We start from the raw sequence: 24725 nt of genomic DNA, 5'->3' as shown, positions 1-24725 counted from the left end.
CTCAAATACTGCTCCGCATACAAATTAGTCTGCTCAACAATCTCTTCCAATACATCCCAAAATACATCGTTCATAAACAACTCAAAGAAATTGACAGGTAAAAGGTTTTCCATATTTACTCTACACCCTGGGAGTAAAGGCAGGTGTCAGAGTCACCAGATCCTCGGGGTCTGTACACGTTCCCCACACGTCCACCACTGAACAGCTCCAAGACTCTGATAGATAAATCACAGAGACTGAGAGAGTTCAAGAGGGGAAGAGGGGATTAGGAAGGGAACAGCTGGGAAGGAGACCTGTTAAAAAAAAAGGTTAGAACACACATTATGAAAATTATATCTCCTGAAATCAATACTAGACTATGATTCTAAGCCTAGTCACTTTGAAAACATGAACAATCTAAGAGTTAAGTTTAAAATGACTAAGTTTCAAGATGGCTGGATACCTGTAGGGGAATCAAGATGAATTAAATGAAAACTTTCTTATTCAAGTACTTTCCTTTACATGAGAATCAGAAAAACATTCTGACTAAATTTTAAACCAGTCATATAAATCCTGTTTTGAGAATGTATAACAGGGCCGTACAATATTGCATCTAGAAACTCTAGCCTTCTGTGTACTCTTAAAATGTTTCAACACAAAGTGTGCATATTGCAGATATATATATATATATATATATATATATATATATATATATATATATAGTAAACACCATAAAAGGATTGTGCACCATGAATAACACAATATGGATTCAGGAAACAAATCACATAACTTGTCAACTTGAATATTACATAATAAATATCTTAGAATAGTGGCATACAATAACCAACCTGAAATAAACTTGAGGAGAGAATCCTGCGTCTTGCCGATTCTTAAGCCACCATGCCAATGTCAAGAAATGGTAGCACGCAATGAATAACAAAGTCAAACCTTTATGAAACAAATTGCGCATCTTGCCTATTTGTAAACTACCATATAAATGTCAAGAAATGGTAGCGTGCAAGTAATCTGTTACTCATTTAAGGATTAAACCAAGAATATAAAAATCTCAATAACGGTGTTGGGACAGTCCAACCACCGTCTTACCGCCTGGAACAATGATCACCAATGAAGGATGAAGGGCAGAAGACTGGAAGATCCAAATAGGCCGCCAGGACAGGAGCTCAGGAAGAAGCTGCTGCTCTGCACCGGGATCTCGGAATAGTGAGCACTGGGAGTTGTGCTGGCTCTCTTTTATAGAGTCTTGGCCCAGCCCAGAACCACGCCCAGGCATGTTGCAGGGAAAGTCTCTGGAAGGCCCTGGTATGGGGCCACACCCTAACACACTCTGAAAACCTGCAGCAATACATTCCAAAGGAACAGTATTTGTAAGCATATTAAAAATACGTTTTCAGGATTGAACTCCGCAATGCAAAAGGTTAAACCACAACATATCAGCAAAATGCATAAATTACATTGTTTTGAGAGTGCTCGGTTGTTGCATTTTTGTCGCCAATAGAGCGCGTACTGCTCTGGTGTTGACAGCAGGCAACTGTGGCTGCTCCATATTTGGGGCAACCCAGGTGTAAGGTCTTCCATTGGAAGGCCTTCCAGCTGCTGGCTGCTGCACCACTGGCACATCGGTGTCCTCCTCGAAAACAGGCCCTTCATCTGCACTAAGAGTGGCTTCCTCATCAGAAGACTCCTTTTGGATAGAAATCTCACTGCCAGAACCTCTCTATTCCTCCTCTGCCTCATCTGCAGAGTCTGTCTCATAATCATTGTCAGAAGATGACTCAAAAAAGCGTGCCAACAACCTGCTGAGCAGTCACTGTGCGGCTAGCCATGATCCTTTCTAAGAAGTGTAACTTAACATGTGTGCCAGCAACAACCAGCACTGTCTAAAATAAGTAAAAAACTAAGTGTGGCTTTATCACAAAGAGTTAGGTACTCAAAAACTATACCACTCACTTGCCTGAAAAACTAGACTCACCAGAAACTAATCTGCACAGACACATCAATCACCAATGACATCCCACTAAAAAGAAAAAAGAAAAGCATATTCGACATTAGACAACACAAATATCAATGTGCACAAATCTAAGATCAATTTCACAGACAATCCTGCATTTAGTACACAACCTACAAACATGTCATTCATGTATGGCAACAATACTCCTTCGGAGTCTGCTCAACAGTCTCTTCCAATACATCCCAAAATACATCGTCCATAAACAACCCAAAGAAATTGACAGGCAAAAAGTTTTCCGTATTTACTGTACACCCTGGGAGACTAGTAAAAGCAGGCAAATGTGGCTTCTCCATATTTGGGGCAACCCAGGTGTCAGGTCTTCCATTGGAAAGCCTTCCAGCTGCTGGCTGTTGCACCATTGGCACATCGGTGTCCTCCTCAAAAACAGGCCCTTCATCTGCACTGAGTGGCATCCTCATCAGAAGACTCATTTTGGATAGAAATCTCACTGCCAGAACCTCTCTCTTACTCCTCTGCCTCAGATGCAGAGTCTCATAATCATGGTCAGAAGATGACTCAAAAAAGCATGCCAACAACCTGCTGAGCAGTCACTGTGCGGCTAGCCATGATCCTTTATAAGAAGTGTAACATGACATATGTGCCAACAACAACCAGCACTGTCTAAAATAAGTAAAAATCAAAGTGTGGCTTTATCACAAAGAGTTAGGTACTCAAAAACTATATCACTCACTCGCCTGAAAAACTAGACTCACCAGCAACTAATCTGCACAGACACATCAATCACCAATGACATCCCACTAAAAAGACAAAAGAAAAGCATATTTGACATAAGACAACACAAGTATCAATGTGCACAAATCTAAAGACAATTTCACACACAATCCTGCATTTAGTACACCACCTACAAACATGTCATTAATGTATTGCAACAATACTCCTTTGGAGTCTGCTCAACAATCTCTTCCAGTGCATCCCAAAATACATCGTCCATAAACAACTCAAAAGAAATTGACAGGCAAAAAGTTTTTCGTATTTCCTCCACACTCTGGGAGACTAGTAAAGGCAGGCCACTATGGCTGGTCCATATGTGGGGCAACCCAGGTGTCAGGTCTTCCACTGGGAAGCCTTCCAGCTGCAGTCTGCTGCACCATTGGCACATCAGTGTCCTCCTCGAAAACAGGCTCTTCATCTGCACGAAGAGTGGCTTCCTCATCAGAAGACTCCTTTTGGATAGAAATCTCACTGCCAGAGTTTCTCTCATTCTCCTCTGCCTAAGATGCAGAGTACGTCTCATCATTATGCCCCCAAGGGGGGCAGAACTGCCAGTAAGTGTTTCTCCCCCTTTGGGGAGGTGGGGGTGACCCTTCCCCAAGGAGCCGCCCCCCCCACAGAAAAAAAACGAATTTCACAACATCCCTGCTGCCATTGTGGCTTCTACCCCCGGGGGGGCAGATCGGCTTAAAAATAATGAGCCGATCTGCTCCCATCACGATCGGGCAGCAGGAATGATAAAAGAGGCATAGAGGGAAAGGAAAACCATTTCCTTTCCCCCGATGCCTCTTTTGAAGCAATCCCCCCGGCCGAAAGAGAAACTTACCTCTTCGTCCCTCAATGCACTGGTAGCAAATGGCTTCCAGTGTGTCGGCCAGCTTCTAATGATGTCATGGCGCAATCGCGCGCTGACGTCACTAGATGGGGGTTGAGGGGACGGGAGTGGAAGGGGAAGCGATTCCCCTTCCAGCCTTGCCCGGGGGCGTAAAGGGAGGTGATTTCCCTGAGGGCTGGGTGCAGGACGTAACGGTTACGTCCTGGGCACCCGAGTGGTGCTGCCCAGGACGTAACCATTACATCTGAGGCACCCAAGGGGTGAAGGAAGTCAAGAGAATACCATAACACTGCCCGGTGGGAACATCGTAATATGGCAGGGGGTGAGGTAGCCGGGTTGATGGCCACCTCATCCCTGTGAGTTTGGAGAAATTTCAACAAATATGTAAAATTTTAAGTTTTCAAAATGGTGACTTTATAGACAAATATTCCACTGATTGGAAAGTGTTTGGCTACCCTAGATCTGGAAGATCCATCCGCCAAAGTTATGAGGCGCCCCTAACTCTTCAACAAGGCACATGAAGGTGTCTTAGCTTAAGGAGCACTTGTACAGCAGGCTGGTCTTGTGAAGAATTAGTGACGGAAAATAAACAATCAATTAAATCAGTCAAAAGGAAGGATTCCTAGATAATACTGCGCTGTTTCCTCACCAGTAGCACAGGATAACATTGAGTCCTGTGATATTTAAAAAAAAAGAAATTCTACTGAAAAGAGTTTTGAATCATGAAAACCTGCAGCTCTTTTATGGAATTACTTTGTAAACATAGCAGTTTGTTTCCAAGAAAGGAGAAATATGATAACATTGGTATTACATACTCCACTGGAAACATCAATTGCTCCTTCAGGAGGATATCTCTTCACAACCATCTCTGCCAAAATGCTGTCACAGTATTATTCAGTTATAGCAAGTTTTCCTTTTCTGCAAGGGCACCCTTTTCTGGAACACATTGTTGCTGATGTTCTGGGTCTGTGCACTGTGACACTGCTATTTAATGCCTCATTGCCAGAGCTCTTTCCCTAAAGTGCTAGTGAAAAATTAGTTTCACCCAGCTGGTGTATTTAATTCTGCAGTGAGGCCATTTTAAGTTAGTTTAGAGATTGCATCAGTGGCATGAGTTGTCATCTATGGTCATCTTTGGGCTACAGTGTGTATTTTCACCACCCACATATTTGACAAAAATAATCGATCCAGTTAGCATACATGTGCTCTGGCTACAATACACTTCAGTGTACTGTAGTGAGGCATGCCTTTTAATATATTAAATAGGTCATCCCAACACTGTGTGGCATTATGAATATTGGGTATAATATGTACACACAGTGAAAAAACGGTTTTCAGTGTGTGGGTAAAACCATATTTTCCATGAACAGGCATTGATATAAATACAATTATTATTGAATATCTCCAACTGGGACAATCCCAGAGAAATTGCCCCGAGTTATTTTTCACTTAGTGTAACACATTTATCTCACTGATGAAAACAGGTTTTTGATAGCCTTGATGGATAAATAACTTCAAGAAACTGTAATTAGTGGTGGTCAAGAGAAAGACTGATTTACAACTATTTCTCTACTAGCCCTACTCCAGAGGCGCAATACGCATTCCTGGCTGAATGTTAGCATCTCTGCTCTCAAAGGACAACGATTTGGTTTCTGGGCCCTAGAAGTCAGGGTTGAGTGTCAATATGGGAATGTGTATAGGGGATTAACCATTTAAGAAGGGTATAGGGACAGTTGTCCCAGTTGGCCCAACAAAGGAGAAACTTCGTACTTCTTTGACTTCAAGTTGTCAATTGGGGTTGGCAAGATCTGATCCCATTAATTTTGAGGCCCCTTCCAGGCTTTCTAGCTCCACACACAAAAAGAGGCAGAACAGTTTTTGACCCTGACAGAGGAAAAGACACCATGGAATACAAAGTGCTACATGCGATATACATGTTTTTGATACAACATTAATGTCTTATTTAATATTGTATTTTCTTCTAGCCTATTTGTTAACGCTTATGTTGTTATATTGTGCACTGAGGTGCATATCTATACTCTGTTTGTACTGGATTTGCGTCATTTATTTTTTACGTAAATCCAGCGCAAACTTAACTCCATATTTATATTTTGATGCTAGACCCATGTAGTGTCAAAAATATGGAGTAAACATAATTTTAAGGATGCGTGAAACCACCTTACGTCAATGAGATGCAAGGTAGGCGTTCCGGTCCAAAAAATTACTCAAACACCTTAGCGCTATATTTGTCCAACAGGGCAAAAATGACGCACAGCTGTGAAGCGGACCCGAAAAATGACGCTAAACTCGATATGCGTCAAAACGTAATGCCTGGGTCAGGGCAGGCATTAAAATGAGTCAAATGCACCACTACTTAAGGAAAACACACACAAGCAACATCACCGATCAACAGGTAAACATGGAGATACTTCTGATGCAGCTTTCAAGACCACGCCGAGCACAGGACCAAGAGCATCAGCCACCTCCACCCCAACGCGGCCCACAAAGGCAACGCAGAAGGCAGGAGAGGGTCTTCAGGAACAGGACAACCCACTATGGCCTCAGGGAACAGGACGTCATTGAGCCACAACTAACAGCTAGCCTGCAGACACCACACAATATACTACAGGTGACCAAGCTGCTAGCTGTCCTGCATATGTTGGCAAGTGGCTCCTTCCAGACAACGGGTGCCCTGGTCGCTGGGGTATCACAGCCCTCATTCTCGACCTTCCTGCCCAAGGTCTTAGATGCCATAATCTCCCTCACACCCCGCCACATCAGCTTCCCTAACACCCAGCAGAAGCAGCAGAAGATAAAACAGGGCTTCTACCAAATCCATGGCTTCCCGCATGTGCTCGGTGCACTTGACTGCTCCCATGTCCAGATAGTACCACCTGCAGCAACAGAGCGCCTATTCCGTAAGAGAAAGCACATGCAGTCCATCAATGTGCAGGCCATAGCTGACCACCAGAGATTGTTCACTAACATCTTGGCCAAGTATCCTGGGAGTGTCCATTATTCATTCATATTCTGCCACAGCATGATCAATCAGCACTTCCAGGACGAACAATATTGCAATGGCCTTCTTCTCGGTAAGTCCATAAACCTAGCAATATACACACAGCTCCACAACCCTGTAGGACACACAAAACATACACCACTACATTGACAAGTGGACAGGATGACACTGAGGTGTGACACTGGTAGTTATGTTGTATACCAGGACACAATGGGATACACACCTCTGGATAAATGACTGCTGCCACAAACATTAGCTGCCACTCTAGAGCAAGAAGGGACCAATGTCAAAGCCCACAGTGACAATGACATGGCCTGCACTGGAAGTACAACTTGGAAGATGAACCATTTACAATTACAATAGGCCACATAGTCAATCTGACACCCTGTGGAAGAGATGTGCAATGTGTCATGCAGCAGGTCTAACACCATGAGACACATGGCATGATGATGCTGACTCACATGTAGGTGACAAGGAAATACTGAGGCAGTCCCAACATCATATATCACTCCTGGGGTGCTGTTGCCAGTTAGCAATAAGGAAGTGGACTATGCTATGAACACATATTGATGTGGCATTAATGCAAACTGCACACTGCTGCACACACTGAAAGAGCCAATTGTCCATCAAAATAGCATGTGTACAGGGAGATGGCCCTTCCTGCACAGATACATCCACCTCCACAAAGCAGTTAGCCAGGTTACCTGGAGCAAGTTTGGTAGTGTAGGTGCACAGTTGCACATGACCCACTGGCAGAGGGAACAAAAAAGGTTTACCTAGAACCAAGTCACACATGGGACAATTGTGCATTGTCAATACTGAATACCTCAGTGCTGCTAACTTATGGAGAAGTGTTGTGCAATGTCATCTAGCCAAATCAAAGGGCCTCACTGTTGCATTTCATCTGCAATGGCATATGTCTAATTGGACAGGATGTCCAGGTCATGTAGTGTAACCATGTTACCATTCACATCAGAATCTATTGTGTGTGTGGAAGTATCTGTCCCATCCAGTGAAAGCACACTAGAACATGTTGGATACTACCCAATGCATGGTACATGCATACTGACCAACAGTTTGGAAACAAAATCATTGATACCAGGTCAATGAGCCAAACACAAGTTGTCAAATCAAACAACCCACTGCAGAAATAGATATCAACTGCCATGCTACATGATTCCTGTTGCAAGCACTAACAAAATACTCACTCCTATTATCTTTTGCAGCAGATCAGGGTTACGGGATCCAGCCATGGATAATGGCCCCATTCCCCAACCCAAGCACAGCAGCAGAGAATGCCCATAATGAGGCACATCGGAGGACACGCACCATTGTGGAAAGGACCTTTGGCATCTTGAAGTCCAGATTCAGGTGCCTGTACATCACAGGAGGCAGCCTCCTAAATGCCCCACACATTGTGTGCAAAATTATACTTACCTTTGCTATCCTGCACAACATTTGTGTGAGGAGGAACATCCCTCTATATGACCCAGAGCAAGAACTGCCTGAGGAGGAGGAGGAGCAGGATGGTGCCCGGGAAAATGATGGGGAACAGCAAAACACAGCTGCAGGAATGCGCAGCCGACAGCTAATTGTACAAAACATTTTTAACCAATAGTCACTCTAAGCACCTTGTTGAGATATGTAAATAAACACCTTACTTGATCACACAATCCTGATCTGGTTTCTTCTTTCTCCATCACATGTTCTTTAGAAATGTGAGTATTACCTCAAGGAGCATGTTACAAAGACAAGTCTGAATACTTCTGATGCAACATCACATGTGATGCATATGATTGTACAGCAAACATCACACACACACAAAAAATACTCATCTTTTGAATTTCACATATGAAGGACAAAATCAATGGACCACACATATGACTCACATCCACATTGCCAAAATGGTCTACTGTAGCACATGACACACAACTATGACATCTCCAATCATAAGGTAATTAAGCACCCCATACACGAGGCAGTGGATGTGAAATATCAGTGGAAACAGAAATGTATGAACAGAGCCCTGACATTAGTAAGTGTCACATTTGCAATCTCTGCAAGGAGCTTGTGTGACAAGGGGGGGGGGCATAATTTCTGAAAATGGAAAGCATAAGTGTCCCAAGTATGGCAAGCAATGTTCACAACACATGCCCTGCGCAGTCAATCCCAGGAAGTAAGTCCTGCCACTGCCATGTGTTATATCTCTGCCCTTCCGTCTCTAGGGGGCACTGTAAATAGACTACCTGTACCCTGGGAATCATCATTAACATTCACCCAGAGTCCCTTTCTGACTCCTGGTTGCTTCGCTTTTCCATATGGCATGCTATAGAAGAACTACATTAGCTCGCATGGACTTCAGGTCCCATAGTGCACTGCCTGGTAGTCGGTAAGACCTGTAATCTTCTGTCCATTGCTTCCTATGGGAAAAGTCCAGTTGTCCCTTCATACTGGATTCTCTCCTCCAGAACTTGTGAGAGACTGAAGTTGCACACACCTGTGACCTCTCTTGTGCAGCCCAGTCATGTGACTCTGCTGTGGCCTTCCTGGGGCCTTGAACTGCTTATAAGGTGCCATTCCCTGAAGCTCCTCATCATGCATTGGAGTACTATTCCTTTGTGTTCCAGACCCCTTGTTGGATTGTGTTACAGTCCTTATTCGGCCAAAACCTGCTTTCTGTTTACCCAGTCCTGTCCTGCTTGTCCTAGTCAGAATCTGTTCCCTGTTTCTCAGCCTTGTTCATGTTTGTTTCTGCCAGAGCCTGCTTTCTGTTTCCCAGATCTGTTCCGGCCTTTGCGTCAGCCTGAGCCTGTTCCCTATGCCTGGCTTTGCCTCCTAGTTGGTTCCTTCGCTTTCTGTTTCCTCTTGGGTTCTCGTGTCTGGTAGGTGTCCTATCAGTCCTCACCTGTGTAGACGTGTTTTCCTTTGTACTTGGGTTGTCACCTGGTTTCCAGGAGGCAAATCCAGCCCCCACCCTTTGTCTAGTGTTGCATGTAGTCTTTAGTGCCTAACAGTGACAGTGTGCTAATACTGTATTCCAGGAATTGTCTCTGGGTCTCCAGCCGGAGCGACAAGGGCCAGTCTTGTTTATGTAAGTGCAATCCTTGTTTGTGCCCTAAGGGTACAGACACAGAATCACTTCTGCTGCCTCCTTTATATGGGGCTTGCGTGTTGACTATCTGTAAGATTAATCTGCACAGAAGCACTGACGTTCCCTGTTGCTGTGGAAAGTTCTGAGCCCTACCCTGTGTACAACCTTAGTGATAACCCCACTGTGTTTGTCCATTATTGACCCATTCCATATTTGTTCACACTAAGCTTGCTCTGCCTTCACATTTCTGTTTTCTCTGCCTTACCATAGCTGGCCTTACCCCTTGTATGCCTTTAGCTGCTCTCCTGCTTTGGTACACTACCTCCTTGCGAGATACTCTGTAAACTCAAGGGGTGCCCCTAACAGAGTCCTGACTAGACCCGCCCAAAACCGTAACACTATGGAGCCCAATCTGCACACAGAGTACACATGCCCACACACTTGAACTGGACACTCTGTTGAATGCACATGTGTGAATATGCCAGGGCAGCAGGTCCACCACAGCAACATAAGTAACATAGGTAACTGTTATGAGTCAAACTGACGTGTACCAAACATTTTATGGGTGGAATTAAGGCACAGTGTCTCAAACACAGTACTTACCTAACATGTACACATGTCCGACATTTGTGTAGTTCACACACAAGTCACCATGAAGTCATAACCAACAATTAATTACATATGAGGGGTAACATATCCTACATAGCACTCATCAGCCATACTCAATCATCCCTGACTTTTGTTTTTCATGTGAAATGTAATGTCCCCAACGTCAAACAACTACACACATCACATGAGTCAACACATATTACAAACACATATCGTGACTGTTGTAGATCACTGATTGCCATCAGATGCAGATACCCATTTGGAACACATTCATACATTAGCATTACGTCCAATGTATTGCATGCTGTTCCTTCAGAAATGCACATATTGTTGTTACAGATCATTCACACCCAAAACACACAGTTGCATGCTCTACCACATGTGGCCAACCACTATACCACACACTGAAGGCCATATCATCCTATCTTTATGTTTATACAGGATGTATGCATGTTAAATATTTGAAAATCAAGCAATCACAGTTTGAGTCAAAATGTTTGACGCAACTGCGTCGAAAAATCACGCAAATGCTAACTAACCATGCCTGGGCTCTTACCATGAATTCCATCTGCGCACCACATACATGCGGATATCCATTGAAATTGAAGTCTACAGGTAATGCCTGGTATTTTGCCGCACATGTCGGTTATGCGTTGAAAATATTCACGCAAACATCGTATGTGTCAAAAAAATACATGCATGATGGAAAGCGGGCTGCAAAGGGGACAAGAAGTGATGTAATAGGAAATTGTGTTTACAGGCATGGTACAGTGGGTGTACTTTCACTTTCACTTTACAGTCTGTGCTTTTTCTTGACTGTGTGGCTGTGTCTCGGTGTTGCTGGTGTCTTGATTGCGTTTCTTGTATCTTGTGGTGTCTCTCTTGTGTCTTTTGTGAATTATGTTTGTTTATTGTACCTGTGTATGTGTTTTTGTGTAGCTTAGGGGGTCATTCCTAACCTGGCGGTCTATGACCACCAGGGTAGGTGACGGAGGAAGCACCGCCAACAGGCTGGCGGTGCTTCCGGGGGCATTCTGACCGCGGCGGTAAAGCCGCGGTCAGAAAAGGGAAGCCGGCGGTTTCCCGCCGGCTTCCCGCTGCCCCAGGGAATCCTCCACGGCGGCTCTGCAAGCAGCGCCGCCATGGGGATTCCGACCCCCTTCCCGCCAGCCTGGTTCTGGCGGTTTTCACCGCCAGAACCTGGCTGGCGGGAACGGGTGTTGTGGGGCCCCTGGGGGCTCCTGCTGTGCCCATGCCACTGGCATGGGCACTGCAGGGGCCCCCTAACAGGGCCCCACATAGATTTTCAGTGTCTGCGTGGCAGACACTGAAAATCGCGACGGGTGCAACTGCACCCGTCGCACCCCTTCCACTCCGCCGGCTCCATACGGAGCCGGCATCCTCGTGGAATGGGGTTTCCCGCTGGGCGGGCGGGCAGCCTTCTGGCGGTCGCACGCCAGCCCAGCGGGAAACTCAGAATGACTGCCGCGGTCTTTTGACTGCGGTACGGTCTTCTGGCGGTTCCCGCTTGGGGACCCCCTTAGTGTCTTTCAGATTGTATTTGTACTGTTGGGTGTCTGTCTGGGGGTTAGATAAGTTGGGTTGGTTGGGGTTCTTAGGTTTGGGCTATAAGTTTCCCTTTTTTACATTTATTTTCATTCTTTTTTACACTTTTTCAGTTTTGATTTGTTGTGCAAGGACATGTTGGGAAGGGCAAGGCTGACCCGCATGGGAGAGGAGGAGCTTGGGGGCTTTGTGTGGTTGGTGTGCCACTTCCTTCCCTTGATGCTGGAGATGGGTGGGCATATGATAGAGGGGTATCACACAGAGGCAAGGCGGCTGCGGTGGGGCAAGGTGCTCTACCACTTTAAAAGAGTCTACCATACGAGCAGGAATGAACACCAGCTGAAGCATCGCTGGGCTGACCTGGTGGCCAGTGATCAGCATTTGCTGGACCACCTGGGTGTGGTGATCGTGGTCCTGTTGGTGAGTATCACATTGACAAATATATGCAGTAGAATGCTCCTGAGTGACAGTAGCAGATGTCTTGACGTGCTGCATGCAATGTTTGTGGTTATGTTGAATGCAAGCAAAACAAAGTGTTAGTGTCCCTGTGCTCAGATGGAGTCCACATGTCTATAGATGTTAACAATGTAGTCCTGAGGTTTGTTGAGTCATGTACGACTATCACTTAGAGCCACATGCACCAAGCTATTTTTAATTGTCACAAACGGCCTAGTTTTTAGAACTTGTGTGTTTACGTCAAGAAAAAATGTTTATTCCATTGCACATACCCAATTTTGCTATTCTTCTATCACATTGCGGAATCACAAAACACGGTTTGCTAGTGGCATTTAGGAAGGGGAGTTCCCTTCCTACTTGAGAGTCGCAGTCCGCTGATTGATTGTTTGGTGACTGCAAATGCCATCACAAAACAATTACAGTTACCACCAGTTTCAAGTTGGTGCTAACCCATTCGCAAAAGGGGAGGGGTCCCCATGGGATTCCTTCCCCTTTGTGAATGCATGCCAAAAAATTGTTTCAGAGCAGGCAGTGGTCCCATGGACCACTGTCTGCTTCAAAAAAATATTGAAGTTATAATAATTGTTTTTTACATGCTTTCTGTTTGCCCTTAATAGAATAAGGTTGCATTTTAAAAAATAAAATACATCTCTATTTGAAAGCAGACATGGTGTCTGATGAGCCTGTAGGCCAGCATCCCTGTGAGTGCCGCCGTTCCCAAGGGGTTTGCAAAATGAGACCCACCTCATTGAAATTCATGAGGTAGGTCATTTGCTACCCCATTTGTGATTTGTGAACAGTGTCAATGACAGTGTTGTACATCGGATTATCCTTGTAGCAAATTGTGAATTGCTAAGTCTCGTAATGTGTGACTCACAAAACCTGATCTTCGAACATGTGGCCCTTAGTCACACATTTCAGGTGAAAAGGCATCACCTAAGCCCATGTATTCTGTCAATGATGATCAGGTAAGGCACTATCAGCATACCACATTACACTGTATCAGGACAGCAAAGTGGCCAATCCATGTTTAGTGCTACATTGTCATCTTTACACACACATGGTCCTTGCCATTATGTTGGCAAAAGGGGCATACACAGCTTAGAGGACACTGCCAATGGGGCATTTGTTACCTACATACAACTGTGCCACATCTGTCATGGATCACTGAATGCATGATAATTGCAGATTGAAAATTGAGCCACATGTCCATCACACAGTAACTCAGTGTCCCTTGATGCACAGGCCACAATACCTGAGTCACTTGTATTGCAGTGCACCAGGGAAGTGCCATTGAAATTGTCAGCAAAATACAAATCATGACATGGAGTACCATTTGAAATGGATTAGCCACAAATGGTTGTAGTCGGGTTTAGCACCACATGATTGTTAGGCCCAGTGCATGTGTGCAGATGTGTGGCTATCACTCACTGGACTGTTAGTGTCAATGTGACTTTGCAGTGGTATGTCTGTTGGCCTGTCTACATGCAGGATCACTAGATCACTCATGTAAAATGTTACACACTGTGATATGTTGTCCACACGTTTGTACAGCGATCTGACATTGAGCATATATTTCCTTTACATGTCTGACAGGTGGACCTGCCCCCTTTACCATCAGGGACCCAGACGTATCTAGTAAGTGTGATAATGTCTGTCCTGAGTAGTGATTGTAGCTGTTGTGGGAGTGACTCTTGTGTGTTGTACTCATTGCAAGATATGATGAGCTGGCACGTGATCTGATATATTACTTGACTGGATGTTGACATAGTGTTCCGTGCAAGGGTTAGACATTCACAGGCAGAGCCATATCTTGGGAGTCTTGTGCTGTGCAATAGGCAGCAGCATGTGAAAAAGGTGATTACTAGCCACATGAGCGCCCACATGTGACTTGGAAGTGTTCCAGTGTCAGTACATTGGCACTGGGTCATACCCTCATTCTCACAATACAGTAATGCATCAGTTTTCCACTCAAAGTTGTGCATCCCTGTATTGTAATGTGCATGTAGGACTGTATTGGTAACTGTCCCCCAGCATCTAGCTCCATAAGTTGTACTCCATTTACCTGATATTTATGTGTTATGTTGGAAAATGGGTTCTTGGTAGGGCAGGTAGGTACCTACACCTAGCAACAAGCCACTAACCTCCACGTAGGTACAGTTAGGTCTCAGTAAATTAATCCCAGCTCAACCCTTGGTAGCTTGGCAACGAGCGTCAAGGCTTAACTTAGGAGACAAAGTGTAAAGCATTCAAATATCACAAAACAGTAATTAAATAAAACACAGGAAACAGTTTAAAAATCCAAAACCAATTTATAAAAATAGTTTATATTTTTATCTTTAAAATGACACAAAAACGATTAAAATCGGTTCAGGGGAACCGGAGATATGAATTTTTAAAGAATTATTACTTTTCTAGCGCTTAGAAACAAAAAGCACCAATCGGGTCATCTGGTTGCACCTCGACCGGGGCAAAGTCAAACTTTCAGGCCGACCGCGATGGAGCCCTGCTCGGCTACACGTCGCGGGAGGCCTCGGTTGAAAAGTTACCTTCTGACTTAGTCTTTATTTTGAAGTTTTTCTTCACCGGGACGAACCTGCCAGTTGAATCCGACCTCCTGGAGCCCTTGTCCGGATATGCGATGTGGGTTTCCTCGGTGGAGACTTTTACCTTCGGACTTAGTCGTTTTTTCGAGATGAAAATCCTTCGACCGGGGTAAACCTGGATCTTGATCCGACGTCCATGGAGCCCTTCTCGGATACGATGGCTGGGAGGTCCCGGTCAACTTTTTACGTTCGGACTTAGTCTCTTTTTTGGATGTTTTTCTTTACCGGGACGAACCACGAAGTCAGGCCGGGTCGCGGTTGAGGCAAGCCGGCTAGAATTTCCACGGCGGGTCGGTCCCTCTCTGGAGCTTTTTTCCAAAAATTCTCAAATCTTTTCCAAACTTCTGGGGCTTCACCCAGATGTTCTTTTAAGGTTCTTTTGGGGTCCACAGCTCACCCCAAGGGTCCAGAAGTTCTGTGATGGTCCTTGGGGGGTGTGGACTTCAACTCCCAGAATGCACCTGGCGCAAACTCCTTTTTGGCCACTGGACAGTGGTCAGCTGGTCGCTTACTTCAGGAGTTGGTGCAGGGGACTCTGGTTAGCACTTTTTCACCTGTAGCAAACAGGGAGTCCCTCCTTGAACCAGTTGAAGCCAGGCAAAGTCCTTCTTGTGGTGAAGCCCAAGTGTGCAGCTGGTGCAGTCCTTCTGAGTGCAGGTTCCAGGTGCAGGCCAGGGGTCCAGCAGGGCAGTCCTTCTTCTCCTTAAGTTCTTTCTTCTTGAAATTTGGTGGGGATCTGAGGCGTGGGTGCAGGTCTGCCAGTTTTATCCTTGCTCCTGGGTGAAAAGCAGGGGGGCCCTGGTTCTCCAATCAGGGACAGGGTCGTCCCCCTGTGATGACCACTTCCTGGGAAGTGTGGCAAAAATCCATCCCAGAAGGCAACAGTCTCTAAAAATCCAACATGGATGAATCTGATTTTTGGAGGTTACATCTGGCTGAGCCCACCCACTGGTGTGGCTAAAAATCATAAACACACCCCTCTCCTGCCCTCTCCTAATCTAATCAAGGGGGCACCTAATTGTCTGGGGTTGCAGGATGTGGGGGTGTTGCTGGGTGCTGCAAATGTCCTTCTCTGCCTTTGAAGACCAGTTTGGCAGCCCTCCCCCTTCCTGCCTCACCATCTGCTGAGGGGAGATTCTCTCCCCCAAGCACATTCCTTTGTGTGAAGTCTGGCCACTTCACACCTCATCAAGGCAGCCTGGCAGAAGCTGCTGCAGGCTGGCCAATCAGAGCACAGCAGCAAAAACAATGCAGAGCTGAAATTGGCAACTTTTTAGGTAAAGTCTAAACTTTTTACCAGGACAAGTTATATTAAATCCAACAACTGGAAGTTGTGGGATTTATTACAACAATCAATTTGATACCAAATTCTTGGTATGTAACATTTAAGGAGACTTTAAAATTTAAAATAAAGTCTGCCCATTCTAGCCTATGAAGGCCATTTACTTCAATGAGGGAAAAACGAATTTGGCTGTTTTTACCTCACCAGGGCTTATAAATCTATTTTTATAAAGTCCCTGCTTATAGTTACATGACATCCAGCCCTACGGGCACATAGGGCACACCTTAGGGGTGACTTATATGTAAAAATAAGGTAGTTTAAGACTTTGGAAGTACCTTTAATTCCAAAGTCGAATTTGCATATAACTTTAATTTAAAAGCAGCCAGCAAGGCTGGCTTGCTTTTAAAATGACACTGGGCACCTCAGCAATGCACCTAGGTGTGCACCACCTATGCTGTGGTCCCTAAGCCTACATGCCCTACCATATACTCGGGACTTATAGGTAGGTTAACTTAGCCAATTATAATTAGCCTAATTTGCATATCCATTTTACACAGAGCACAGGCCCTGGGACTGGTTAGCAGTACCCAGGGCACCTTTAAAGTCAGGAAAACACCAGCAAAAAGTGTAAAATGGGGGCAAAAAGTTATGGGGCCTCTGCAATCAGCCCTGTTTTCTCACACAACCCCCCCCCAGCCCACACGCCCAGGAGACTCAGCCCAACCCTGGGAGAGGCTTCCTGGCTTGTTAGGCGAGGAAGACAGTGAAGAAAACTGGCTGTCCCTTTGCAGGGCCTACTCTGCCTTACATCCCCCTGTCAGGGTCACTCCCTCTGGGTAGTGAAGCCATCCCAACAGTAAAAGGACCCAACTCAAACTGAAACTTCCCTCTAGGGGGGTCTTCTTCCTTTCTCTCTGCCAACTTGGGTAGTGAGGTGTCCACCTCCCCTACTCCAAACTTTGCTAGGGCAACACCTAGCTTACCCAAAGAGGTCACCCAACACTTGAACAACCCCACCATGACCAATAGGGTCAGGGGGCCTACTTTGCTATTGGCCCTGGGGTCTGCCTCCCAGGCCAAGTACAGTGCTGCCAGGAAGGCTAGCACCCAGCAGAGGCTACTGACAGCTGTCAGTACCCAGAACCACACCCTAAGCTCTCCACTGACAGGTGACTGAGCTGCTTTAGGGGCATCTTTGGGGTCCTGGCACCCCTCTTGCTGTCTAGAGTGGGGGGCTACCACCTCCTGTGGCAGACACCCTCCTTCCACTCTCCCTTCTGTCAGTGCAGGGGCAACACCTTGCATCTGGACAGCTGCCTGACTACTCAGGACTTCCTTGGGGTCAGGTGAGGCCTCACCAGTGCCAACTCTGGGCTCCCCCCTTACTGGGGCAGAGGGCCCTTGGCTCCCTGGAACTCTCTTTAAGAGTGGCCTACCCTTCCTTTTCTTCTTTCCTTTTCTTGGGGACCCCTGTCTCCTAACTGTAGGGACTGACTCCCCAGGACTTTAGGTTGGGGGGCGCCCTGGGCGACCACCCCATCTGTGACCAGACTCACCTCTGGGAGGTCATTGCCCAGGATACAATCTAGGGGGAGGTCAGCACTGACTACCACCCTAATCCAGTCAAGGATACCCTCCCTCTCTAGGGGCACTATGGCTACAGGTTTGGAAGTGACCTCCCCTGTGGCTATCCTGAATTTCTTTGTCTTTCCTGGGACATACATGTCTGGCGTCACTAACCGGTCACTCACTATAGTGTGACTGGCACAGGTGTCCCTCAGGCCAGTGGTAGGGATCCCATTCACTTGAATGTGGTGGAAGTGCCTACTCCCACCCTCAGGGATCACCAGCTTACCATCTGGTGCTGTCTCCCAGCACAATGCTAGGAGGACTTCATCATCTGAGGAATCCTCCTCTATGGCTACACTGGACAGCCCAGTACTAACCACCTTCCTTGGACAGGCTGCATCTCCTCTGAAGTGACCTGTCTGCTGACAGTCAAAGCAAGCCCTACTGTCCAAGAGTTTTTTTAACCCTGGGTCTCCCTGTCTCTGCTTGTCAGAGTGGGAGTGGGATTCACTCTCCTCCTTCTTAGGGTTCTGGAGTACAGAGGGAGTCTCTGTGGTGGGCTTACCACCTCCCTCCTTAGGTTTTTGGGGACCTGTCCCCCCCTTCTTGGAGTCTCCCCCCTGGGACTTGACAACCACCCTGGTTCTCAACCACTCATCAGCTGCCTCCCCTAGCTCTCTAGGGTTGGTCTGCTTAGAGTCCACTAGATGCTGGCGTAACCTTTCTTGGGTACAATTGGTCAAGATGTGCTCTCTCATGATCAGATTGTATAACCCCTCATAAGTATCTACTTTGTTACCAATAATCCAGCCCTCTAGTGCCTTTAGTGAAATGTCCACAAAGTCAACCCAAGACTGGGTACTGACCTTCTGGGTGTCCCTGAACTTCATTCTATATTGCTCTGGGGTCAGACCAAACTTCTTGGCTAAGCACCTCTTCATACTAGGGTATGAATCTGCCTCCTCCCCCCTTAAGGTCAGAAGCCTATCCCTCCCTGAGTTGGGGACCAACTCCCACAAAAGGGAACCCCAGTATTGAGGCCTAACCCTTCTCATTTGGAGTGCCCTCTCAAAGGCCCCCAGCCACTTATCTATGTCATCCCCCTCTACATAAGCAGGAACTACCCGCTTGGGTAATCTGGGGCAAACTCCCCCACCCATGGACACCTCAGCTTCTTTATCGCTGCTTCCATCTCTTTTCTCTTTGTATGCCCACTTTTTCTTTTCTAGGGCCAGCTTCTCTGCTTCCAAAGCTATGTATGCTAGCTGGGCCTCCAGCTCTCTTTCTCTGATGGATGGGTTCTCTCCTCCTGAAAGGACCTCCTTCCCACCACTAGCTTTGGATCTGCCCCTAGTGACTGTATTTACTGAGGACCGTTCTTCCTCATCCTCACTTAGGGTCAGATGCCTTCCCTCCCCTGAGTGGTTAGAGCTTGCATCCTCCCTTCTTTCTCCCTCCTCTGGAGCTTCTTCTGACTCTACCTCTTGGGCCTCAGCCCATGCTGTCAGGGATGTGATCAGGATTTGCTTCCTGAGATCAGTGGTTGCAGGCAACCCTCTTTCAATACACAACCCCCTAAGCTGGACTACTGTCAGTGTGGGTAGGCTAGCCAGATCAAGCTCCATGGTTCCCTAGTTTTGTGTCAACAAAAACTTTTTGCAAAAATTGGAAACAAGAATTTAGAAAAATTACAAAAATTCAATAATTGAAATTAATCCAAATTAAAAATTAAAAATAATTTTTGCACTAGGACAATTTAAAGGATTTTTAATTTGTTTTACCTAAAACTGTAACGTGATATTGAACACAAGTACAGGATCCCGTCGCTGCTTCCAATTATGTTGGAAAATGGGTTCTTGGTAGGGCAGGTAGGTACCTACACCTAGCAACAAGCCACTAACCTCCACGTAGGTACAGTTAGGTCTCAGTAAATTAATCCCAGCTCAATCCTTGGTAGCTTGGCAACGAGCGTCAAGGCTTAACTTAGGAGACAAAGTGTAAAGCATTCAAATATCACAAAACAGTAATTAAATAAAACACAGGAAACAGTTTAAAAATCCAAAACCAATTTATAAAAATAGTTTATATTTTTATCTTTAAAATGACACAAAAACGATTAAAATCGGTTCAGGGGAACCAGAGATATGAATTTTTAAAGAATTATTACTTTTCTAGCGCTTAGAAACAAAAAGCGCCAATCGGGTCATCTGGTTGCACCTCGACCGGGGCAAAGTCAAACTTTCAGGCCGACCGCGATGGAGCCCTGCTCGGCTAAAAGTCGCGGGAGGCCTCGGTTGAAAAGTTACCTTCTGACTTAGTCTTTATTTTGAAGTTTTTCTTCACCGGGACGAACCTGCCAGTTGAATCCGACCTCCTGGAGCCCTTGTCCGGATACGCGATGTGGGTTTCCTCGGTGGAGACTTTTACCTTCGGACTTAGTCGTTTTTTCGAGATGAAAATCCTTCGACCGGGGTAAACCTGGATCTTGATCCGACGTCCATGGAGCCCTTCTCGGATACGATGGCTGGGAGGTCCCGGTCAACTTTTTACGTTCGGACTTAGTCTCTTTTTTGGATGTTTTTCTTTACCGGGACGAACCACGAAGTCAGGCCGGGTCGCGGTTGAGGCAAGCCGGCTAGAATTTCCGCGGCGGGTCGGCCCCTCTCTGGAGCTTTTTTCCAAAAATTCTCAAATCTTTTCCAAACTTCTGGGGCTTCACCCAGATGTTCTTTTAAGGTTCTTTTGGGGTCCACAGCTCACCCCAATGGTCCAGAAGTTCTGTGATGGTCCTTGGGGGGTGCGGACTTCAACTCCCAGAATGCACCTGGCGCAAACTCCTTTTTGGCCACTGGACAGTGGTCAGCTGGTCGCTTTCTTCAGGAGTTGGTGCAGGGGACTCTGGTTAGCAATTTTTCACCTGTAGCAAACAGGGAGTCCCTCCTTGAACCAGTTGAAGCCAGGCAAAGTCCTTCTTGTGGTGAAGCCCAAGTGTGCAGCTGGTGCAGTCCTTCTGAGTGCAGGTTCCAGGTGCAGGCCAGGGGTCCAGCAGGGCAGTCCTTCTTCTCCTTAAGTTCTTTCTTCTTGAAATTTGGTGGGGATCTGAGGCGTGGGTGCAGGTCTGCCAGTTTTATCCTTGCTCCTGGGTGAAAAGCAGGGGGGCCCTGGTTCTCCAATCAGGGACAGGGTCGTCCCCCTGTGATGACCACTTCCTGGGAAGTGTGGCAAAAATCCATCCCAGAAGGCAACAGTCTCTAAAAATCCAACATGGATGAATCTGATTTTTGGAGGTTACATCTGGCTGAGCCCACCCACTGGTGTGGCTAAAAATCATAAACACACCCCTCTCCTGCCCTCTCCTAATCTAATCAAGGGGGCACCTAATTGTCTGGGGTTGCAGGATGTGGGGGTGTTGCTGGGTGCTGCAAATGTCCTTCTCTGCCTTTGAAGACCAGTTTGGCAGCCCTCCCCCTTCCTGCCTCACCATCTGCTGAGGGGAGATTCTCTCCCCCAAGCACATTCCTTTGTGTGAAGTCTGGCCACTTCACACCTCATCAAGGCAGCCTGGCAGAAGCTGCTGCAGGCTGGCCAATCAGAGCACAGCAGCAAAAACAATGCAGAGCTGAAATTGGCAACTTTTTAGGTAAAGTCTAAACTTTTTACCTGGACAAGTTATATTAAATCCAACAACTGGAAGTTGTGGGATTTATTACAACAATCAATTTGATACCAAATTCTTGGTATGTAACATTTAAGGAGACTTTAAAATTTAAAATAAAGTCTGCCCATTCTAGCCTATGAAGGCCATTTACTTCAATGAGGGAAAAACGAATTTGGCTGTTTTTACCTCACCAGGGCTTATAAATCTATTTTTATAAAGTCCCTGCTTATAGTTACATGGCACCCAGCCCTAGGGGCACATAGGGCACACCTTAGGGGTGACTTATATGTAAAAATAAGGTCGTTTAAGACTTTGGAAGTACCTTTAATTCCAAAGTCGAATTTGCATATAACTTTAATTTAAAAGCAGCCAGCAAGGCAGGCTTGCTTTTAAAATGACACTGGGCACCTCAGCAATGCACCTAGGTGTGCACCACCTATGCTGTGGTCCCTAAACCTACATGCCCTACCATATACTAGGGACTTATAGGTAGGTTAACTTAGCCAATTATAATTAGCCTAATTTGCATATCCATTTTACACAGAGCACAGGCCCTGGGACTGGTTAGCAGTACCCAGGGCACCTTTAAAGTCAGGAAAACACCAGCAAAAAGTGGAAAATGGGGGCAAAAAGTTATGGGGCCTCTGCAATCAGCCCTGTTTTCTCACAGTATGCAATAGGTGTTCATTCAGGTCAAGGCCAGACGTGTGCTGCATCAATGTGCATTAATGTGGGTGTTTTGTGAATTGTATTGGCAGATCAGTTTTCCACATCTGGACACATGAATGTAGATGTGAATGACCTATGGATACCTTATTCCTAGGTGGCAGCCCTCCTCACATGTGTTCCACTCACTAAATCCATGTACAAGTGGACATGCCTTTGTGGATGTCCTTGACAGTTGTGATGATGCATTGCATGCCCATCCCCCCTGAGGCACAGGGGTAGGGGAACAACATATATGTAGGTAGATGTGATGGTCACAGTGTAGATGACAGTCATCTCATTCAAGCATGCATGTGTCCCTAACAGCACTGACCCCTTATGATTAGCAACTGCAACTACCATCCTGCCAATTACATGTACAAGTCACTGGTCTTGTGTGCTTTGAAGTTGACTCAGGTGATAAAGATTAGGCATTCTGGCATATGTGAAGTAGTTGCTGCCTTTGCATTGTGACACATTGCACTAAATCAATGCACAGATCACTTCGGTGGTCATTACAACCCTGGCGGTCGGTGTTAAAGCGGCGGTAAGACCTCCAACAGGCCGGCGGTAAAAAATTTTGAATCACGACTGTGGCAGAAACCGCCAACAAAGACAGCCACTTTAACACTCTGACCGCCACGGCGGTACAAACAAACAGGGCGGCGGTCACCGCCAACAGACAGGCGGGAGACAATGTACCGCCCACACTACAGTATTGTGACAGGCCAATCCGCCACCTTTTCCGGGGTGGATTCACCGTGGATAAAAACACGGCGGAAACAGGAATCCTGAAGGAAAAACGCTCACCTCTACACACTCCATGAGGAACGAGGACGCCATGGAACCAGAGCTTCACATTTTTCCAGACCTCATCTTCTTGCTCCTCTACCAGGAGCACGAATGCCGGATGCGAAGACCACGGTGAGTACTGCACCTACGACACAGGGGAGGGGGGAGGGAAAAAACAGGGACACACACATGCAACACCCCCACCCACACCCTCACCCACTACAACACACACACTAATGCATATCAATACATCACAGTTACACCCCCCAAACCCCCTGGAAGAATGCAAAGACAATAGAAAATTAGTGTAACCATTGTAATATATTAAAAGCAAGTAGGCAGAAATAGATATATACACCATGTACATAATATATACCAAGCATAGTAGTCCAGGTAGTGTTCTAAGAAAGTCCGTGGAACACCAGGACCACACGGTATGGGCGAGGCCCACACAAGATCACCGACCATGACGGAGAGAACACTGCAGGGACATCAGACAGCAACTAAACAGGCACCTCAGGGGGAGGGAAAGGGGGGCACCTCAGCCGCTTGAGTGCACAATGACAAATCCACGAGGGGGCCACATGCCCACTGTTCAATCCTGGGGAGTGCAAAGCCACAGTTTCTCAAGTCTCTACAGTGGGTGGTTTGCCCACTGTTCAATCCTGCGGAGCGTAAAGCCACAGTCTCTCAAGTCTATACAGTGGGTGGGTTGCCCACTGTTCAATCCGGGGGAGCACAAAGCCACAGTCTCTCAAGTCTCTACAGTGGGTGGTTTGCCCACTGTTCAATCCTGGGAGCGCAAAGCCACAGTCTCTCAAGTCTCTACAGTGGGTGGGCTGCCCACTGTTCAATCCTGGGGAGTGCAAAGCCACAGTCTCTCAAGTCTCTACAGTGGGTGGGTTGCCCACTGTTCAATCCTGGGGAGTGCAAAGCCACAGTCTCTCAAGTCTCTACAGTGGGTGGTTTGCCCACTGTTCAATCCTGCGGAGCGTAAAGCCACAGTCTCTCAAGTCTATACAGTGGGTGGGTTGCCCACTGTTCAATCCGGGGGAGCACAAAGCCACAGTCTCTCAAGTCTCTACAGTGGGTGGTTTGCCCACTGTTCAATCCTGGGAGCGCAAAGCCACAGTCTCTCAAGTCTCTACAGTGGGTGGGCTGCCCACTGTTCCATCCAGGGGAGTGCAAAGCCACAGTCTCTCAAGTCTCTACAGTGGGTGGGCTGCCCACTGTTCCATCCAGGGGAGTGCAAAGCCATAGTCTCTCAAGTCTCTACAGTGGGTGGTTTGCCCACTGTTCAATCCTGGGGAGTGCAAAGCCACAGTCTCTCAAGTGGATGCCTTCTCCACTGGTTCTGGAGGGGGCATGGTGCCCAGAGTGCTTCATCCTGCTAAGGACAGAGGGAGTGGATGGATCTCTCCACTGGTTCTGGAGGGGGCATGGTGCCCAGAGTGCTTCATCCTGCTAAGGACAGAGGTTGTGGATGTATTTCTCCACTGGTTCTGGAGGGGGCTTGGTGCCCAGAGTGCATCATTCACCCCGTGACGAACTCAGTTGCGTCAGTGCTCTTGCCGCTCATGAACCAGCCGTGCTTGAGACGGCGTTGCCCTGTTCAGCGGTGCTTGAGATGGCGGTGCCCTGTGCAGCGATGCTTGAGACGGCGGTGCCCTGTTCAGCGGTGCTTGAGATGGTGGTGCCCTGTGCAGCGGGGCTTGAGACGGCGATGCCCTGTGCAGCGGTGCTTGAGATGGCGGTCTCTATTGCAGGGTCTCAGCTGCTGGCGGTCCTTCATGGCCC

Source organism: Pleurodeles waltl, chromosome 1_1 (assembly GCF_031143425.1).
Source record: "Pleurodeles waltl isolate 20211129_DDA chromosome 1_1, aPleWal1.hap1.20221129, whole genome shotgun sequence".
Taxonomy (NCBI): Eukaryota; Metazoa; Chordata; class Amphibia; order Caudata; family Salamandridae; genus Pleurodeles; species Pleurodeles waltl.
This window is presented reverse-complemented; position numbering follows the sequence as displayed.